The sequence below is a fragment of the Falco rusticolus genome, chromosome 10, assembly GCF_015220075.1.
Source record: "Falco rusticolus isolate bFalRus1 chromosome 10, bFalRus1.pri, whole genome shotgun sequence".
Lineage (NCBI taxonomy): Eukaryota > Metazoa > Chordata > Aves > Falconiformes > Falconidae > Falco > Falco rusticolus.
In genome coordinates, this window is record NC_051196.1 from 21130070 (window position 1) to 21148188 (window position 18119).

The following is an 18119-nucleotide window of genomic DNA, read 5'->3' on the forward strand; positions in this document are numbered from 1 at the left end:
AGCAGGGTGGCAGGCTGGCCTTGCACCATGTGCTGGGTCCCCCTCCCCAAATGGTAGCACAGGACATGCCCCACTGGGGGCTGAGTGGCGGGGCCACGGCGGTGGGGCTGAGCACTGGCCCCACAGGGGGGCACATGGCCTTGGATGACTCTGAAGAGGTTAAAACTTTCTAATCGTTCAGTAAGACCTTCTCTAAGAATTTATCTACTTTCTGCTTTCCAAGAACATATGGATAAAATCCCCCTGAGCAGGACTTACATTTATAGCATCTATTACTGAGATCAAGGTTAATCCAGAGTAATCTAATGGGGTGAAAAGGACTTATATAAAATCTGTTTTAATCTACAGGACATGATAGCCTGACAAAGCCATCAGAAAACTCGTGTGCCACAGCTGGGACAGGGAGAGGTGCCAGGGTTGCTTGGGGATGCACAAGAGAGAGGTGGCTCGTAAAGTGCCTGCATCTGCATAGCACAGTGGGGCAGTGACGTAGCTCCCCAGGCCAGAGCCATGCTGGCTGCCCTGCAGTGCAGCTGCTGGTGGTGGCTTCAGAGATATTTAGTGGCTCTGTCCCTGTTGGGATGTTGTGCCATGGGGCAAGGAGGCTGTAAATGCTCTTCCCCACTAAGTTATGAGCTGGGCCTGGTAGGTGTAATTTATCTACACTTAGAGGGGCTGTTTGGCAGGGAGAGACAGAAGGTGAACTTCACACAGCTCCCAGTGCTGCAGCCACATCCTGAATGCATGCCCTGTGCTGTGGACCAGTGTTCCACTGGGGCCCAGTGCCTGCAGCACTGTGCACAGGGTGCTGCCAGGCAGGCAGAGTGGAAGGACTTCCCTTGCCAGGATGTCACGCTGTGCTTCTTGCTACATCCCATGTCCCCTGAGGCTGGGCCAGTGCACCCTCTCTAAGCTGTCTGGTGCCCAGCACTGCTCCCATTGTTTCCACTGCTCCCACTGCCCTCCATCCATGCTACCTGTGGGCTTGCTACAGCTGCAAGTCCTGCAGCACTGTGCCCAGTGCCTGGGGATGTGCTGAGCCCCAGCCAAGGTGCAGGAGCAAGTCCCACAGACACAGGAGGCCAAATAAGACAGTTCTCCAGAGCATGGTATGTCGTTTTACATCTGCTTAGATGGAGACTGAGTTATCCAGGTCCCCGAGTCCCAGACCCGCCAGAAGACAGTATCTCAGCTAAACGATGCAAAAATGATTTAATGGAGGGAACTAATCAAGGAATCCAAGAGAGACTGCTCACCAAGGGCTGATGCAAGATTCAATTAAACTGCAGCCTTTGTGGGCTCACCATTTTAATTTTCCACAAATTAGCTTAAAAAAAGGTATGGAAATGAAGATATTAGATTTTTTTTTAAGTCAAAAGGAAAAAATCCTTTGAGGATTATATTAGCTATTTCACTTTAACAAACCTAATTTCTATACTCATTTTCATGTTTTAATCTCAGCTGTTGGGATGCTGTTTCCATTTCAGCTACATTGTCAGTGTTTTGAGAACAAGATGGGAAAGGCTGCCAACTTGTCCAGGAGCAGGCCCTGCAGCCCGGCTGCCACAGCTCCCCAGGCTCCCATGCCTGCAGCGAGGGACAGAGCTGCAGCACAGGCAGCCCTGCCTGTCCCCTCCCAGGGAGCTGGGTGCTGATGCAGGAACACTCTCTGCATCTCCAGAGGAAGCTTTGCCACCTGGTTCTGCCAGCCACAGCACAGCTGTGCAGGACCAGCACAGCAGCCAGGTGCCCCACGCTCTGCTTGGAGATGCAAAGCCAGCCCATCCTCCCAAACACTGTGCCCCATGTGCAGGTGCATGCCTGGGGCCACTGGTTCCTTAGTGGCAGCTGGGCCTGCCCCATGGTAGCAATGGAGATAGCTGCACAGTGCAAAGGCACCACTCTGCTCCATCCTGCCTGTGCCCAGCTGGTTGGGCAGAGGCTGGTGGTGAGTGAGCCCAGCATGGATGAGGCCATGGATCCACTCAGGGCTGCAGCAGCTCTCAACTCCAGCAATCCAGACTCCTGTAACTTCACCTGCTCTTGCCCTCAGGCAGCGGGAGATAAACACAGAGCAACAGTGTTCTGTGTCGGCTGCAATTTGTCTTCTGTGAGAGCATGTCTTGTGCGAAGGATCTCCTGTGAATAATAACAGCTGCTGTTACAGCTGTGTGTCCGCTGGCATCCACTGGCCTGGTGTGGCTATCACCTCCCTGCCTTGTGCAGCACAGCCCATTGCCCCAACTCCTGCTCCGCTGAGCAGCTGCAGCACCAGGCTTGGCTGGAAGCTGCTCTCTGGCAGGAACGGTGCCTTGAAAGCAGCAGGGCTGGTGGCCAGTTCACCAGGCTTTGCCTGGGCAGACAGCCTGCTTCCCATGCCAAGGACCTGCACCCATGTCCCTGGGTTCACCGCTGATCAGTGGGAAATGAGGCCCCAGCAGCATCACTTACCAGCATGGGGGCTTGGGCAGGATTCCAGTGGGTCTGGCAGGGCCACCCTGGGTAGGGCTGGCACGGCTGGGCACAGCCCCAGGCACTTACTGCAGTGCTCAGGAGTAACATCCCCATCTCCCCGCCCATCCTCTCCTGGGGTGGGGATGGTTCCAGCTCCCCTTCTCCTCAAACCACTGCCTGCACCTCTGGCACTGCCCATCCAGGTCCCACATCCACCATCCCATGCTGCTCACACCCTTCTATCCCCTCATGCCCCCCCCCCTTGCCCCATGGCAGCAACACCTGGCTCCTGGGTGACCTTCAGCTCATGGCCTCTGGAAGCACCTCCCTGCCTCCTTCCTCTGTGCCTCAAGCTGGAAAGGAGCTTCATTTGTCACTGTCTCTTTTAAAAGGTCCAGTCTCTTCTGTGGGGTCACCTGGCTGTTCTGCCAGCAGCTCCCTGTGCTGGCACAGTGTTGCAGCACAATCAAACTAGTAGATTGCAACAAGGCTTCACCATTGGTCAGATTCTGCTGTCTGTGCTGTACCATACTGCTCCTTCACAACCTGACACAAACACACCCCCCTCCTCCTACAATCCTCAGGGCTATTTAACCACTTAGCAGGAACGAGCTACACCTGCACATCATCCATGTCCATCAACCCACTGCCTCTGAGGCAAGGCCACAGCTGCATGTTATCAATGCTAATCAACCCACTGCCTTCATTCCTCTACAGCACGGCTCTGCCGCAGCCACCACCACTGCCAGCCCAGGTTGTGTCATCTCTGTCCCCTTGCCCTTGGGGTCCTGCCGTGGTCCCCCTCTCCCCATGGGCAGAGGAGCGCTCAGAGCCAGGGCTCAGGGGGTGTCCAGGGGTGGCTGCAGCCCCCACTGGGCCCTGCAGCCTAGGGCCAGGGCCATCCCCTCCCCTCGCCAGCCATGCAGAGGGGCTGCAGGGCCAGCCTGGAGCTCCTGGCCAAGGGCAGCTGAGGGGATGTAGGGTCTCTCCTGCCTGCCCTCCAGGAGGTGCACCTGTAGTAATGGCTTGTGGAGCCCTGGTGTCACCCTGCGGTGCAGATCCAGCGGCAGAGGCTGTGGCTGGGACTCTGCTGTTCCACTGGACCCTCCCCGCTCTGCACACGCTGAATGGAGCTCAATGCAGAATTAATTTGTCATATTGACACTGATCGTTTATTACGGAGCAGAGTGGAGCCCATTCATTTGAACAGAAAACATTTCATCTTATCTCCTGCCTTTTCATGCCTCAGCTCTCACTCTTTAACCTTGGACAACGAGACATTCATAATTTCTTCACTGGCTCTATGGCTCCTTTAGATAAGAAACTTATTTTTTAATCTTTCTTTCTATTGAATTTTAAACATGTTCCATTACAAAACCTGATGTACATAACAACATACTTCGCCCAGCATTAATGTGGCCACATTGTGCTGCTGCCTCTGCTCAAAGCCAGGCCCCAGGTCCTGCTGTGCCCTGTGGGGTCCGAGGGCCAGGAACCGGCGCTGCGTTCCCAAAGGGCACAGAGACTGCCTGCCATGGTGCATGGGTGCAGGCACGGTGCTGGCAGCACCGTGGCCCAGCTTAGCTGTGCTGGGACCCAGCAAGCACCTGCTCTGGGGACGGTGTGTGCATGGGGGTGCTGCCAGCAGCCACAGGGAGGGTGTGCAGGGCTGTGGGGCTGGCTCTGCCCACACCAGGGAGTGTAGCCCAGTGGGGCTGCATGAGAGCAAGTGGCCAGAGCCACCAGGAGAGGAAGATGCTGTCACCAGTAGATAGTTTCAGCAGTTCCCTTTTGCTCTAACGTGGTCGGTCTGAGCTTGGGAGGGTATTTGCTATTTGGGGATGGTCACTGAGGAGCTTCTGTGTGACCAGGACTTGCACCCCATGCGTGAGCCCCGCTGCAGCCTCGGGCACAGCAGTGCAGGGTCTGGCTTGGCTCAGGTCCGCATGCAGCGGTGGAGGGATAGATCACATCTCCAGTCCACATAGCCACTGCTCCAACAGTAAATAGCCCTGTCAGGGCCCCTACAAGGAGAGGCCATGATCACTTTCCGTGTGCAGGAGAGCCACATAGATAAGGCTTTCACCTCCAAGGCTCTGCTGAAAAATTAGGGATGGGAGGTGGGAGGGAGCAAATTGAGATAAATGAGTGTGCTGCATGGCATCCTGCCCACAGGATGCTGAAATAAAAAATCAGTAAATAAAAAATCACCAGTCTTTATCTGGTCAGAGCCTGAATGGGCTGTGTGATAACTATAACGGATGAGCCTGCCATGACGGCCCTCACTGCCATGCGGGAAGGCACCTAGCAGAGCTGGTTTGCTGGGAAAACATCTGCAGCATGCACGAAGGTCTCGGGCAGGCAACTCTGCCACGGCACGCTGGATCCTGGCCGTCTGAGTGCACTGCACTGGCTGCTGTGCAGTCCCAGCCGGCTCTGGGAAGGGCTTGGCTCCTTCCCTAGATTGAAATGCACTTTTCCAAGTCGTCCTTCACAGCAAGGGAAAAGGCAGATCAGATGCCAAATTAGCCTGCGAGAGCCGTGTTCCCGTCTCTCTTATCTAACTCACTGTAACAAGCTCTTTGCATTTATTCTACCAAATGTGCTGCAGAATTGCGTTACAGCTCATGGCTGCGAGCCATCTGTGGAGAGAAATCCAGTTATACCTTGTATAATAAGTTCCTGACAATCTTACAGAGGACTCCAGGTCATAAAAGTCTCCCAGTTTTATCGCCAGTAACAGACACGGAGAGAAATTAAGTTGTCTTATCAAATTTAGATAATATATATCCCTCTGGAGTGGAAGGCTTCTGATGGATCTTTTACAGTATTAGAACATTTAAAGGGGTGAACAGAAATGCACAGTGAGGGTGGGAGAGCACTGGGGAGCAGAACACCCCATGCACACCCAGAGAGCAGGAGTCAGGTAGCTGCTGGGCAGAGATGGGCCTTAGGGAGCCCTCGAAATGCAAGGTGAGGTGGAGGCTGTTTGCAGGCAAGAGCCATGCTGAGCCATGGGCTCTCCTCCTGCCTTCCTAACCTCAAGCGCTTGCATGCCATCTACTTATAAAAGCAATAACCTCCAGCAGTCCTGATATGCAAACTCCTTCCCTGCTGCCTCTTGTGCTAGCCATTGCAGGAGGAAGGAGCCATGGGACATTTGCTGAGTTTCTAGGTCCTGGGGTCTGCTGAAACCAGCAGACGAGCCCATGCATATCCTCCATCCCTGGAGTGTGTCAGCTTTGGGCCAGTGCACCGAGTGCCCTGCAGGTTCCCTGCTGCAGCCAGGCAGGGCAAAACAGCCAGCACAGGGGAGAAGGACCTCCAGTGCTGGGAAAGGTGCTGCTCCTGCAGCCTTTGCAGGGCTGGTCTGCATGCAGTGAGGTCCCGGCTGGGCTCTCCCTGCTGCTGCTGGGGAGGAAAGGAGCTCTGCTGTGCTCCCTGGAGAAGGGTCTGCTGCTGATCCTATCACCCGAGGCTTGGCCTGGTCCCTGCCCCCCAGCTTGGTGCAAAGGCTCCCACAGCCAGCCATGCAGGACGGGGACTCGCCACCTCACCTAGCCTGTGGCCCTATGGCCAAGTGCTCCCTCCCAGGGGACACAGCTGCCTGCAGAGATGGCACTGATGGCTTGGGAGGGCTGGAATCCTCCACGCACCTGCTCTCTGTTCAATATTTAGTCTACTGTAAAAGCAAAGTGCAGTAGTCATGGTAATGAAGCGGGCAGGCCCAGCATTGCTGGCGTGCCATTTATTAAGAGCTGTGCAGTCTCAGGCACTGGGGATGCAGGCGCATGCCTCCCCTGAGAACCCTCTGCTAATAAAAAAATGAACCCTCACTTACTGATCTCTGTATTTTTAAAGGCTGGTTACTCCATCTTTTCCTTTTTTATTCACTTTCTAAAAATCTATCTTGCCTTTCAGTGAGAATTATCTGTTTAGCGCCATCATTACTTTAATCACAATTAGCTTTCCCACTCCATTAATAAGACTCTAAATGGCGCTAGATCATGGGAATGGGCCTTCACAGACATCCCAGTGTTTTTCTGGGTCTGATGCCCAGGGTTTGTTGTCCCGCCAGAGCCGTGCCATGTCATGTGGTGCTGTGCGGTGTGGTGCCATGCCATGCGGTGCGGTGCAGTGCCATGCATTCCTCCCCATCCCTTCTGGCCTCAGAGAGGTGCTGAGCCCTGCAGCCAGGCAAGCGCTGGGCTGGGTGGGTGCTGGCAGCGATTCCTTGGTAGGCTGCGCAGCTGGGCTGGAGCTGTTCCCACTCCTTGCTGCGGGATCAGACAGGCTGGGAATTAGGATTTAACTGGAAGAGTGGGTCAAGGGCCTGCCTTGCCTCCCCACATCTTTTCTTCAGAGCATTTGGTGAACAATGCATGCAGAAGGCTTTTTATTTTTGTGTAGAAACGTGTGTCTAATGAATTAGCCATGGATTGGAGCCTAACATGGGTAATTTACACTGAACATTCACTTGCACAGAATCATCCATCAATTTCTTACCACATTAAAACCGACATCCTGCCCTGGGAGTGTGCGGCTGGTGCTGCACCCCGTGACTCCCCCCCAGCACACCCCTTGGTGTGACGTGACTACACGGGTCCCCTCTGCAGAGGGAGGGATCGGCACGCCGCAGGCTACAGTCACTCCAGTTCAGCCCCTGTGCAGCTCCATGGGCAATAGGCCATGACATGCCCAGGACCCATTGGCATGAGATGGGCAGACACGAGAACAGGGACAGGCTCCTTGTCCTACAGCCTCTGGCCACAGGGTACCAGCAGGTGCAAGGGAAAGGGGGATTTGCTGCACTGGTGGCTTGGGGGTGGGGCTGGGCACTGCAGCAGGGTCTCAGGCAGCCAGCACAGCCCTTGGAACCCCCTGCCAGGCATGGGAGAAGGCCACGGAGGGCTGACCATGGGACGCAAAGCCCCTGCCCACTCAGGCCAGCAGGGAGCCCTTGCCATGTGCTGAGCCTCCTCCAAAACATGGACAGCTTTCTGCATGCTGTGGCATGAGCCTAATGCAGGTGCCTGGGGACCAGCAGCGGGCCCAGAGAAGGATGCTGCTGCCCGAAATCACCATGGCCAGAGCAGGGCATCTGCAGCACGGCAGCCGGTGCGGGGCAGGGGCATGGGTGTGGGTGGTGTGTGGTGGCGCCCAGGGCACAGCGGGGCAGCTCACCCCTCCACTGGGCAGCACCTGGCTCCTTCCTTCTGCTGGCCTGCCCACCACAGCAGGGACACCCCCATGGGAGGCATTATGTGGGGGGGAATCATTGGCACAGACATAATTGCTGAGATAACTGCTGATTGTGGAGTTTGCAGACAAAAAATAGAGTGGCCGGGGTCAGTCATAACTGGTAAATATTTGTTTATCTAATCAAAAGGCCTTTTAATTAACAATTTTTTTCTTGCAACTGGTTTAATTTCTTTTTAAGAACTTCTGCAGGAAGTCGGTTAGACCCAACAGATGGTGAAGAACATCCCGGCATCAGCACATCCTGCCATCTGCCACAGCTGGAGAGCGGGTCAGCCCTGCCAGGCCCATGCACCCTATGGCAGACCCCTCCTCCAGCACAGGACAGCCGTGGACCCTCATCTCCACCACAGGGCCGCAGGCAGCTGGGGTCCCCACAGCAGGAGCCCCAAGAGGAGCCAGGGCTGCCTGAGCCACGTGCCAGGGCTGTCAGGGCTGCAGCTCTGCCTGGGGCGGTCTCACCTCTCCCTGGGCAGCTCTTGCAAGCCCCGGCCCTGAGTGAGCAGCAGGCGGGCAGGGCAGCTCTGCACTCTGCCGTGCCTCAGGGCTGGCCCCCAGGCAGCACCAGCAGCTGGCACAGCTCAGGGCAGGCACAGCTTGCCCTGCTGACAGGGCTGGAGACCGTGGCCCGCTGCCTCTGCCCTCTCCTCTGCGTGGCTCTGCCGGGCACATGGTCCCCGGGCAGTCTGTCCCTGTCAGGCTGGAGCAGAGCTGTCCAGCCCTCAGGAGAGAAATGCCTACGGGGACACAGGGCACTGCTGCACTGGTACACAGGGCACACACCATGCAGGGACACAGGGCATTGCCATGCAGTGACACAGGGCACACACCACGCAGGGACACAGGGCACACACCACGCAGGGACACAGGGCACTGCCACACAGGGCACTGCTGTGCAGAGACACAAGGCACAAGCTGCACCAGGATGCAAGGCACATGCTGTGCAGGGACACAGGGCACACACTGCCCTATGTCCCTCCTACCCTCATGCTGCCCTTCCCTCCACCGCTGTAGGCAGGGCTGTGTCTCCGCAGGTGAGCTGGTAGCGCCCGCACCTGCTGCTCTCCACAATCAGCAGATTGCTTTGCACAAGAGGCATCTGACGTGTCTCTTCCTCAATCAGCTGCTCTTCACGCCCAGCTCCGTGCCACTCGCTGCTGATTGCCCTTTGTCTCCTGCAAGGCTGTGCTCTGCAGCAGCCCAGGCAGCGGGGCTGTGACATTCCTGTTGCAGACACGGTGCTGCTCCCAGTGCCCTTCTCCCCATGTTCCCCATGTCCCCTGCAGCTTCAGGCAGAGGAAGATGCTGGGGCTCTGCCAGCTCCAGGGGTTTATACCGGCATAGGCTGGAGGGGAGCCCCTGGGATGGGCTGTCTGCTGAGTGCTGGCCTTGGCCCCATGCGGGTGCAGGGCCTTGCTGCTCCTGCCCTGGTCCCTGCCCACAGGAAAGTGACAAGAAAGCATATGGCTGGCTGGGTCTTCGAGTCTGGCTGGCAAGCAGGCATGGGGTAAGAGGCCAGTCCTGCAGCTGGCAGGGTGGGAGGAGATGTGGGTGAGCGGAAGGCTGGGCTGGGTGCCTGGGCAGAGCACCCATGCCTTGGGGCTTGAGCCGGGAGCAGCGCAGGAGGTGACATGGCCACCTCAAGCATTGCTGCCCAGCTGAGCCACTGGAACATGTCCAAGGCACCAGGGAGCAAAGCACCTAAATCTCTACTGCCAGGCTCCCCAGAGATGTCCCCCTTATTCACAACTGCTTTTTAATTGCCTTTTGTCAATTACAGCGAGATGGATTGGGTTCCTCGGGGAGGCAGTAATTAGTGCGGGGATGAATGCTGAGGCAGCCAAGCTCCCTCTTCAGACAGCAATGGTGATTTGTAAACCTGTCACCCAGACACTGAGCTTGGCTCCCGCTCACTGCCACATGGCCTTGCAGGGGCAGCAGGAGCATCGTGCACAGAGCTGGGAGGCACCCGCACCTGCCCGGCCACCGTGGCACAGGCAGGACCTGGGCACTGACCCAGGCACCCACCCCAGCCTCTCCCCGAAAAGCCTTGGCCCAGAGCATGGCTCTGCAGAGCCAGGGCTTGCTGGCCGGCATCTGGGAGGCATCCACCCTGCCGATGGGGAGCAGCCACACATGCGGGGCAGCAGCAGTGAGGTTAGAGGCACAGTGTCAGAGCCTCTGCAGGCAGCTGGGGAGAGGAGCTGCTCTGGACAGGCTGGGGTGCAGGAGCTTCTCTGGACAGGGCACCGCTCCTGCCAGGAAGAATTAACACCTACAGTTTCCAGCTGGCTATGGCCGGCCTCCTAATCAGGTTTGGTGACAATGGCAATTAGTCATCCAGGTTCCCGGTGCAGTGGGACCTACAGGGAGCTCTGACCAGGTCGCCACTCTCCAGGCATGCTGCCCACGGCTCAGCCTGCGTGGACGTTCTGCCTGCTGCTGACTGGCCTCCACAGTCAACCATCCTCAAGCCTGGGATGCTTTCACCCACGTTGCCAAAATTCATCCCTCCAGATAACCTGGTCAGTCATGGGACAACTGGGACAGCTGTCAGCTTGGCTGCACCCAGAGATGCAGCCTGCCAGGGGCTTGCTCTCGTTCAGCCCTGTTCCCTCCTGGCACTCACTGACATCCCCCACAATCCTGGTTCCAGCTCTGCAGGGCTTTGAGCACCAGGGGGATGTGGCCACGAGCCACAGGCCATGGCCAGGCTGCAAGGACAAGCCAGAGTGCAACCCTGGCCCAGCTCAGATGAGCCCAAAGTGTGCTGCAGACAGTGGCATTGCCCAGACAGTGCTGGGACAGAGCCAGCCGGCAGCCGTGTTTCTGGCGAAAGGGAGCTGCGTGCCCCCCACCATGCTCAGTAGCACCGCAACGCACGCTGCTTCAGCCTCAGCAAGTGCAAGTCACTTCCCCAACCCCATTCTCCCAGGGTGAGGATGGGGCAGCGCAGAAAAACGTCCTGCAGCCCTTGCAGGTGACAGGATGGGGAGGACAGCCATGAACACTGTCTGCCCCACTGACTGCAGAGCCAGGGAGAGCCCTGGCAGCTCATGGCACAGCACAGGCAGCGCAGGGCTGGGGCAGGAGGGAGGGGAGCAGTCGAGGAGCCCCCAGTGCAGAGTGTGCAATGCTGGCTCTGGGAGGGCAGAGGCTGCTGGGGGATCCAGCTGGAGAGAGGTGCGGAGCCCTTCCCACCACGGGGCTCTGCCCTGCCCTGCCCTGGCTGCAGCATCAGCCCTGTCTGTGCTGGGGCTGCCGACAGCCACCGCCTGTTCTCCCCGACACCCCCCCCCACCCCCAGCCCCTGCTTCACGGCTTTTGTCTAATTCCCTATGCCCCTTTCCTATTTTTCTTCTTGACAGAAGAAGCAGGCTTATGCATCTAGAGACTCCACAGCCCTTTCTTGTAGCTGTAGATTAAATTTCCCAGCTCAGTGTCTGCTGGCCTCTGGCTGAGTCGGTGCACACAGTTGTCCTCCCCATCCCTGGGAGCAGAGTGCAGTCCTGGCAGTGCCAGGTCCCTGGGAGAGAATCTGTGCAGGGGCACAGGGTGATCCCTGCCAGCAGAGCAGAGCTGAGCCAAGCCAAGCTGAGCTCTGCCAGCTCTCCAGCCACAGCTGTGGGCAAAGGGGTGAATTTTCTGTGGGGCCAGCAACTGAGCTCTCCTGAGCATTCCCCAGCTCCTGATTCCCTTGCTCTGCTCTGTCCTTGACCCTGGGAGGGTGCAGCTTGTGGAGGGAGCCTGGCTGCTCTAATTAAACCATGTTTACAAACTCCCATGGTAAGCATCACTAATTATAATTAGGGAGAGCAGATCTGTCTTCCCTGCCTGTTGGAGATGTGAACAAGCTCCCTGCATGCTGACCAGGCTTGGAGGGCATTAAGGGCCAGCACACAGTGCTGCTCAGCATCCCCTGGGCTGGGCACGTGGCCTGGAACAGCCCCTGTGGGGCAGCGGCCCCATTGGAGGCCCTTGGGCTGGGGGTGCAGCTGGCATCGCCCCCTCCATCCATGCATGGCATGACTGCCGCCCCACTCCCTCAGCATGTTCTCTTCATGCTTGAACCATTGGCTTAACGATTTCAGGGTTTTCCCCATTTTCCTGTATTATTATTTGTCGTTGTTCCTGTTGCAGTTCAGTGACCATGAATTACTGAATGTCTGCTTGCTCAGTAACTCTTTACTTCCACCTCGGCACACTGCTGCCTTGCTGCCCGTGTGGGACAGCCGCCAGCTCCTGCCCCTGGCCTCGCCGCCTGCTGCTGTGGGACCCTACGCCACGCTGCAGTACATGCGGCACAGTCCCACTCGCTGGCAAGGCTGCAGGCGAGAGGCTGCACAGGCTTCTGGGTCCAGCAAAATGCCTTTCCCTGGCTCCGCTTCGTTGGCCATGGGGTCTGGGGAAGGCCGGGAGCTGCCCAACCATGGGAGTCTTGAGTGAGAGGTGGGATGTACTGGGAGACCATGTGAGCAGCAGGAGCAGACAGCTGAAGGACATTTTTGCCCTGAGTGGGTGTGACTCAGGCCATTAGGTGCACATGGGGCTGATTTAGGGCAGTGCTCACGACGTCTCTGCTAGGTGAATAGAGGAGGAGAGGGGGGGACCTGCCTGCCTGCCCACCGTGGCGTGGCGTGGTGTGGCGTGGCGTGGCGTGGCGTGACAGGAAGAAGCGCAGCCTGCTCTTCCAGGGAGGCTAATGGCACTCTGCAAGCTAGGCAGAGTAGGTAAGAAGACAGGCAGGGAGGGCACAGGCATGGTCTAGCCGTGGGGTGCCATGGGTCTGCATCACTGCTGAGGATGGACTGCTGTGGGTGCCCAGACCGCCAGTTCCCTGCAGCTGCCCATGCATTTACCATGTCAATGCCATGTGCTGCAGCTGCCATAACTGTGCAGGTGAGCCTGATCTTGCTGCCTTCAGCTCCACTGGCTCAGTCCCAGCAGGGCTGGATCTCCCCGTAGCCCCTTTGCTACTCCATCCAGTCTGTCCCAGTGCTGTGCTGGGGAAGGGGCTGATTGTTGTGGCTGCTGCAAAGACAGCACCTGTCACTGAGCCGCAGAGACCCCAGGCACTGGGAGACCCCTTCCCAACAGTCTCACCACCTTACTCTGGCAGGGGCTTTGCAGTGACCACTTGCTGGGCAGCATGAGCAGGTATGAGGGGGGCTTTCCTGGCGTCCCATTCCTGCTCTCGAGAGCTCTGTGCCCATCAGTGGGCAGGGAGATGTTGGCTGGTACTCACTGAGATGCCCTGGTGTTGGTGGCAGGACAGGGGCTGGAGCTGGGGCTGTGCCTCAGCGTTTGCAAGAGTGAGGAGGCTCTTGGTGGGTGACAGACAGTGTCTGCCCAGGCCATCAAAGCCCGGAGAAGGCTCAAGCAGAGCTGCTGGTGCCCTGGGGCTGCGCAGCGCAATGGCGCAAGTGGCTGGGGATAAGCAAGGGAGGCCCTTGTCAGTCCCCAGCCCTGCCAGGGAGGACAGGGCTCTTCTAGGGTGGGGAATGTTTCCCTCCCCTGTGCCATGCTTGGAATGCATTTGCTGGGGGCAGAGGGGAGCCTTGGGGTTTAACAGGCCCAGGAAGTGGCCCTGGGTGGGGGCGGGGATGTGGGTATGGCCAGTGCCAGGCTGAGCTGCACCGGCAGGAGCTGATGCTGCCAACACTGGGGCAGCCGGGATGCACTATGGCTGGAAGCTGGCTGGCATCTTGGCCCTGCAAAGCTGCTGCTTTCTCCACGCTGCTTTTGTGCTTAGGGCAGAGCTGAGAAATCTCTACTGGTATTGTGGGATTTCACAGAAGTGAAGAATAAAGCCTCTGAACTCCCTACAGCTGCATTTTCTGAGCACTGCAACACTCCGATACCTCTGAAACACTATTAAGCACCTGGTGCTGGGTTGTCTTTGCAATCATGTGTCCTAAATAAATCCCTTCCCCATGCTGAGCCATGCTAATGGCCTATTGTTAAATGGCCAGCCAACACAGTATAAGATGAAGTCATTATTTTTTCCAATCATTCCAGAAAAAAATTAAAAACAAATCTCTCCAGCATCTTTCTTGTAGGATGAGACTGAAACTGGGAAGCTGCAGATTCCTGTGCAGTGCACGTGCTTGCCTCTGTCCCCCTGCCCTCTAAGTATTGGGCTGGGGGGCATTGCTCGGGCTCCCCTCACAGGGCTTGTCACGGGCAGCAGCGAGTGTTTGCTGATGGGGCAGAACAGCCCTCGGCAGTGCCAGGGTACCGTGGTGGGGAGCAGCATCTGCTCCGCTGGCTGCCCTGAGGTGCCAGCTCCTCTGTCAGGGTAAGCTGGCGGCACCCACGGGGATGCCCGGTCTCCTCAGGCTGTCCTGGACCCACCGGCCCCAGGGGCCTGCCCTGTTATGAGCCCAGGCAACTGCCGCCTGCTCTGCCAGGGCTGTGCCCAGCTGGGCATCCCACGGGGACGGCAAGCCCCAGCTCCTGCCTTGTGCCTGAGCCAGCGGAGAGGCTGGCCAGGGACCCTTGGCTGTGCCGGGGCCTGCTCCCCTTCCCCGCAGGCCAGGGCCACGGCTGGCACGCCGTCAGCCCTGGCCCTCCGCGTGGTGTGAGCACGGCACTGCCTCCAGCCTGCTCCAGGCCTGGCTGCTCCTGGCACCCACACTTGCCTCTGTCTGCCACCGTCTTGCACATAAGCAGACTCCCTGGGAGACTTGCTCCATTTTTCTCCTTTAACCTTGAAATGCAATTTCCTCCCCAAAATACCCTTTTTCCTGTAAACAACATCTCTTTAGTGAGATTACAGCAAAAATCCCTGAGCTACCGGTCCCGGACGCTTTATCACCTCGTGAGCCCCATCCGTCACGGCTGCGTGTGTGTTCCTGCCGCCCCGCCCTTGCTGCCGGGTGATGGTCTTTTCATCATTTTTACAGATTTATTTTACAATAATTTAATTTCATCCTCAGCCCTGGGAAGACGAATTGGCCCCTGATGTGACTGGGGATTTGGAGCCAGCCTCATAAATTTGCTGCCTCTATGCAAAGGTCTTTCTGGAGTCCCCACTGCAGCCGAGAGCAAGAGTCTTTTGAACAGGGGACAGGCTGTAAATCTCACACAGTGGTGGAGGGGTGCTGCCGGTGCCACCACTTGTCCCCAAGCCTCAGCCATGCTCAGTGGCTCCGGGTGGCTGGTGGGGCTGCTGTGGGGCAGGCAGGGCTGCGTGGGCTGCCCTGGCAGCCCCGCTGTGGGACCAGGCACTGCCAGCAGCTCCACGGCAGCTGCTGGTGGCCGTGTGCTGGGGCTTTTGCTGCGCTGCCTGCTGCTGGGGGCCCGGGAGCAGCCAGTGTCTGGGACCCATCTCTGCAGGCACGTTGCCTGGCTTTCCTGGCTTGACATAGCCGGTGCTGTGCCGGTGCTGTGCCAGGCATACTCTCCAGGGTGGTGCCACCGGCCCTGCTGCAGAGCTGTGCCTGCTTCTGCACATCTGCGGTTGCTGCATGTGGGACTCACCGCGCTTTCGTTGCAAGAGTCTTGCCAATGTAATTAAACTCGAGTGACTCCCCTGCCCTCAGGCACAGCCCCTCATTTCCCTTTGATTTATTATGTCTTCTTAATTTATTTAAATGAGTCTCAGTGTTTGCACAGGCTCGGAGGGTGCTGGCTGGAGTGAAGGAAAGGCAGCAGGAGGGGCTCTGTGGGGGCTCAGCCCAAGCCAGGCAGCCGTGTCCAGCCCCAGGCACAGCTGGGGGTGCAGGGGTGTGCACTGTGGGGCAGGGGGCTGCGGCCAGCCCCCTGGCTGAGCCCAGGCGCAGGAAGCACCTTCAGAGCAAAGCTCCCGGAGCCAGTGGTGGGTGGTTTGGCTCCCGGCGCTGGGCTGGGCTGGTGCCCAGGGCTCTGCCTCAGCGGGGCTGCAACGGGAAAGGCTGAGCAGCTTTTGGGGCTGGTTGAAGGACATCTCCCCAGGGCACCACCAGCTGCCCTGGCTCTGAGCTGGCAAAAGCAGGGGGACAGTGGAGATTGGGGGGACACCCCTGCTCGGCCCCACTCCCAGAGTGCACAGGGACCGGGGTCCAGCGAGATCTCACCATGGTTCCTGGCCAGCATGGGAGAGGCATGCAAGACCCTGGAGAGCCCATGGCACAGCTCTGAGGCGTCAGTCTGTGCTCGAGGCCAAAGGAGGTTCCTCTCCACAGAGCCTCTCACGCCGTTCCTCCTGCCTTCCCTGCGAGCCCTGCTCCTCTGATTCCCAAAGGACCACCAGGACAAGCAGGCAGTGTGCTTCCTGCCTGCCCCTTTCCTCCCTGAGCACCTGTGCAGTCTCACGCCCGGCTGGGCTCCGTGCCCCTGGCCTGGCCATCCCCAGCCTGTGTTTGCACAGCTGATTGTTCCCCGCTCAGCATACTGCCTTGCACTTGTCCCTGTTGAATTTCATCCTATTTTTTCCAGTCCATTTCTCCAATTTGTCAAGATCATTTTGAATTCTAATCCTGTCCTCCAAGATACTTGTAGTCCCTCCCAGCTTTGTGTCATCTGCAAATTTAATAAGTGCTTTCTCTATTCTATCATCCAGCTCCTTAATGAAAACATTGAACAAATCAGAACCAGGGCAAATCCTTGGTCATCCAAGCAGCCCGCCACTTGTGCTGTGCTTGCCAGGCTTGCTGCACAGATGTGGTGGGAGATGGTGCTAGAGCTTTGCCAGGCCAGCTGTGCCTTGCTGCATCCCCCAGTTCACGTGGGACCTCTCTGCTTCGCTGCCCCAGAGTGCTGCTGGGACAACAGTGTGCTGCAGGCTCTGCAGTCTGCTGGGGGACGGAGGTGCTGAAGCTGGGGTGAGGATGGGAGGGGGCAGGGGGTTGTCTCAACGAGGGCACCAGCTCCAGCTGATGTGGTGCCAGTGCCTGGGGTCAGCCCATGGGTCTGCATGACATCCTGTGTAGCAGGGAACCAGGTGGGGCCTCACCTGGTGGCTTCATGGGGAATGCTGCAGGGCCATGCCCTGCAATCCCCTGCTGTGGGCAACGCCAGAGGTACAAGGAGGGCATGTGGAAGTGGCCATGAGATGTGGCTGGTGCATCCCGGCTGGGGCGTGTGGCAGTGACAGCATCCACAAGTGTGCAGAGGGGAGCAGGTGTCCAGCAGCAGGAGGGCAAGACCCCCTCACATGGGTGTGGGCGTAGAGGCAGCAGAGCAGCCCCTGATGGGGCCGTGCTCCCCACAGGCAGCACACAGAGAGGACAGCAGCACACATCCTTTTCTGTCAGGTGCAGGCCAGCCCCATGGTCTCCCCATGCTGAGGCTGCTCCTCTGGGCTTCGTGGTGGGGACCCAGAGCCAGCCCAAAGAGGAGTCACCCTGTGTGCGTCCCCTGGCCACCAGCCATCTTTTTCCTTTAATTGGTTTTAGAAAGCAATTTACAAAATAAAAAGTGCTGCTTATGCCAAGCTCTGCATGTCCAGGCATAGCTTAATTTCACAGTAAAATTTCAAATGCAATGAATGACTTTTCCCAGCACCAGTCCATGTCTAAGCCAAGAGCTCTGCAAGCTGCATTGGCTCTGCTGAGCAGCCCAGGAACGGTTCTTGCACTGCCCTGCAGAGCATACAGCTCCCCAGGCTGGCTGTCACAATGGCTGCAGCAGCCCTGCCAGCACTCACATGGCTGATGCTGCCCAGGATGGCTTGGATGGGCAGAACCCACCGTGGCTGCAGGCCAGTCTGCGGGGAGCTGCAGGCCCTGACTCTGTGCAGTGAGCTGGATGCTGCAGGCATCCTGTGCAATGCCGCCTCTCTGCACGGCTGTTGGGAGGTGGCCTGGCAGGACTGGCCAGCACTGCAGTGGCAGGGGCTCAGCTGAGAGCTGGTGTTCTACTCTGGCTCATTTCATGTCAGAATTATAATTTCATAGTCAGGGTCTAGGAGGTTTGTACACACAGATGCATTAATTCTGCATTTAGTGATACTTGAATAATTGGTGTCACATCAATTAGATCGGTTCTTAGATACTGCAGTGGTAAGTGCTATGCAAAAGCCTCTGGGCTCGAGAATGTGAGGAAATCCAGTGGCGAGTGAGGCTGGTGGGGCTGGCAACAGTGGGCAGAGCGGGGCTGGTGGGGATGTCAAGTGCTGAGAGAGGGGCCGGGGTGTGCACCACATTTGTCCTTTGCAGGAGAGTGGCGGGGTCTGGGGCTCTCAAGGTGGTTGATGCCTGGGGCTGCTGTGCTGGGGGGATGCTGCCCTGGCTGTGCAGCACAAGGGTGCACGTGTGTGCTCAGGGAGGTGCTGCCAGCATTGCAAACTGCTGAGCGTGATGCTCCAGTTCTCCCGTCACGGTGCTCCTCTGTCAAGCCACTTTCTGAGCACCTAGTTCAGCATTATCTGCGACTTCTCTCATCCCTTTGGGCTGCTCTTGCAGCCTGTGGCATGGCTTTGCATG